Genomic DNA, 3831 nt, shown 5'->3' on the forward strand with positions numbered 1-3831 from the left:
AGTGGTTACCAGGGGAATGGGGGTGGAGGGTGGCCACAGAGGGTAAAGGGGAGCACTTGTGTGGTGATAGATAAGAAATAATGTACAACTGAAATTTCACAATGATGTAAACTATTATGAATCTCAATTAAAAAAAATTTAAGTGTAGGGGCTGGCCCAGTGGCACAGCGGTTAAGTGTGCACGTTCTGCTTCTCGGCAGCCCAGGGTTCGCCAGTTCGGATCCCGGGTGCCGGAATGGCACCACTTGGCGAGAGCCATGCTGTGGTAGGCATCCCACGTATAAAGTAGAGGAAGATGGGCATAGATGTTAGTTCAGGGCCAGTCTTCCTCAGCAAAAAAGAGGAGGATTGGCAGTAGTTAGCTCAGGGCTAATCTTCCTCAAAAAAAAAGAAAAATTTAAGTGTTAAGAAAGCATTGTGTTATAATTTAACTGGCAGCATTTTTTCTTAGTGGTGCATAAAATAATAGTGTGTGTTACAATTGAAGGTGTCTTAGATTCAGTGAAATTCAGTATTGAGCACTGTCTCTGTACTGGCTCACTTCTGGACCCAGGGGATACAGGACTAAGCCTGACAGACAAGGTCCCTCCGTGTAGTTTATATTATAGTTTAGGGAGACAGGCGGTAAACTAGAAATTAGAGACTATGCTAAATTATATGAAGGAAGGAAACAGGGCGATGTGATAGAGAGTGTCTGGGGTGGTAGCTGCTCTAGATTTGGCGGTTAGGGAACCAGACCCACACTTAGACCTGGGCAGGAGGGGCGCCTCCCTGGCTCTCTGCTTAGTTCAGTGCTTCTCAAACTTTAACTTTATGCAGATCTCCTGGGGATCTTGTTAAAATGCAGGTTCGGATTCAGTGGAGCTGGGGCAGGACCAGAGAGCCTGCGTTTCTACCTGGCTCCCAGGTGATGCTGATGCTCCTGTTCCAAGGACCCACTATAGGTAGCAAGGCTGTAGGGGGCCCTGCATATCACAAATACTGAAACACAAATCCCCTTTTGGCCTTATTTTGAGGAAGATTAGCCCTGAGCTGACTACTGCCAATCCTCTATCTTTTTGCTGAGGAAGACTGGCCCTGAGCTAACATCCATGCCCATCTTTCTCTGCTTTATATGTGGGACGCCTACCTCAGCATGGCTTTTGCCAAGCGGTGCCATGTCAGCACCCAGGATCCGAACCGGTGAACCCCGGGCCACCGAGAAGCAGAACGTGTGAACTTAACCACTGTGCCACTGGGCCAGCCCCTGTGAGAAAGTTTTTGAAAGTTCAGTAACCGACTGAGAAAATGGGAATTATGAGAGAGAAATGTGCCAGCTGGAGTGGATGGGAAGCTGAGTGTGCAGGTGTGTGTGCTGTGACATGGGAGTCTGTGCCCAGAGCAGCTTCTGCTCACCCTGCCCCAGCAGTTCTGGGCTAACCCTCAGGCTTGCAGGAGGCAGCCCTGGTCCAGGGAAGAATTTGGCTCCTTTAGCTTCTGGATTGTGAGGAGGTGAGCAGTCCAAGGGTGAATGTGGGCCAGGCCTTGGGCATAGATTGATTTATACATTAGAATATTTAGACTTCCAGTATGTGGGCCTTCATTTCTGCTACTGTCCTGGGCCTTACAATGTTAGCAGTGGGCTGCAGGATATAATAATAATAATAATAACTAACAATAATAATGGCTAACCTGTATGCCAGGCTCTAAGTATTTAACATATATTAACTCCCATAATTCTCAAAACAAACCCACAAGGAATTGAAACAATTATCATCCTCCCCATTTTGCAGATGAAGCAACTGGATTCAAATCTAGGCGGTTTGGCTCCAGGGTCTGTGCTCTTGACCACGATGCTCTGTGGCCTCCACTCAGAGGGGGAAGCCTCTTGGAGCCTGAAGGACAGGGGGAGATAGTCACATGATGAGCTGGAGGCAGAGAACATTCTGGGCTGAGGGACAGGCAAAGGCTGGGGGAGAAGCATTGCATTAAGAGACCAAAGAAGGCCAGTGTGATTAGAATGAGGGGGAGGGGTCCAGGATGAGGGCAGAGAGGTAGGCAGGGGCTAGATCGTGTAGGACCTTGTGAAGAGTTTAGAAGCCTTTGGAGGATTTTAAGCAATGGAGTGACATGATTTTATTTATTCTTCAAAAGACTGTTTTGGTGGTGTCTGGAGAACGGATTGTCGAGGGGAAGAGCGGAAGCGCGGAAGCGTGGAGACCAGCGGTTAGGAGGCCCTCGCAGTAGACCAGGTGAGAAATGATGTAGGTGTGGATCGGGGATGCATTGGATTACTGATGGATTGAATGTGGAGGTAAGGGAAAGAAAGAAGGAAATCAAAGATGGTTTGTAATTTTTGGGCTCGGGCAACCAAATGGAGAGTGGTTTTGTTTCCCAAAGTAAGAAATCAAAACCATGGAAATGAAAGGTATGAAGGGAGACCCAGGAATGAGAGTCCTGCTATTCAGAGGACCCCATGAATGGTCACTGAGGATGTTTCAGAATGTAACCTGGGGCAGGGATGGGGGTTGAATGCTCTCTTAGCTCGGTAAGACCAGGGTTTTCGGCTCCTGAGAAGTAAGGTCCAAATGAGGACCAGATGGAATCTTTAGAAGAGAAATAACCTTCAGATGGTGAAGAGTGTTTGAATTCAGATTTTTCAGTAGAAACCCTGCAAATACTATAGCCCCTTGGCATTTCTCTCCTCTTCCCTCTCACAGCTGAGACTGCTGGAGACCTTGGGACCCGAGCTCGCTGGTCCCCCCTCGCCCTCCACTATATGTTTGTGGGGAGTAGACACTGAGATACCAGGAAAAAAATGCATTTGGCTTCAATATTTTCAAGACCAAAGAAAGTATTGAGAATAGATTCTTTCCATAGGCAAGAATGGTGGCATTTCCTGAGAAGAAGGCACCAACTCAGCAGGGGTCAGGAAAGAACTGTAGAAAGAGGTGGAGTATTGGGAATGAGGGGCCGTCCATGGGTCATCTGCAAGCGAGTCACAATCTGGGGTGTAGGGCAAGGAACAAGCTGCTAGAGCAGGAGTTCTAGGCCTGGTGTCTCTCTCCTTTTATCCTCAGGAGAAGACATCTAAATGGAGTGGTAAAGACTGCTTAACTCCAGGGCCGGCCCGGTGGCACAGTGGTTAGATGTGCACATTCTGCTTCTCGGCAGCCCGGGGTTCACTGGTTCAGATCCCTGGTGCCGACATGGCACTTCTTGGCAAGGCATGCTGTGGTAGGCGTCCCACATATAAAGTAGGGGAAGATGGGCACGGATGTTAGCTCAGGGCCAGTCTTCCTCAGCAAAAAGAGGAGGATTGGCAGCAGATGTTAGCTCAGGGCTAATCTTCCTCAAAAAAAAAAAAAAAAAAAATCCTTCTTAACTCCTTATACTGGGAGGCTGGCAAGGCAGAATCCTGAGCAGGGGAGGGTCACTTCCTGCTCAATGTCACCTAAGAGGTGTCAGTCACCACATCCTTCCTAGGGACCACTAGTGGCAAGGAAGAGCTTCCAGCAGATGGCAGCCTAGCAGGGAACACGTCATGCTGGGTCCCCTCCATAGGTTTCTTTCTAGAGGGTCCTTAGAGACGCCCTGTGGGAAGATGTGAGGGGGCTTGCCACATGGTCCCCTTTTCCTTGAGTTATTTCGGGTGATGCTGGGGCCGCCATAACAAAGCAGCACAGACTAGGCGGCTTCAACAACAGAAATGTATTTCTCACAGTTCTGGAGGCCAGAAGGCTGAGATCAAGATGTCCCAGGGCTGGTTTCATCCGAGGCCTCTTACTTTGGCTTGTAGATGATGACATTCTCCCTGTGTCCTCACATGACCTTCCCTCTGCATGCGTCTCT

This window comes from Equus przewalskii, chromosome 10 (genome assembly GCF_037783145.1).
Source record: "Equus przewalskii isolate Varuska chromosome 10, EquPr2, whole genome shotgun sequence".
NCBI lineage: Eukaryota > Metazoa > Chordata > Mammalia > Perissodactyla > Equidae > Equus > Equus przewalskii.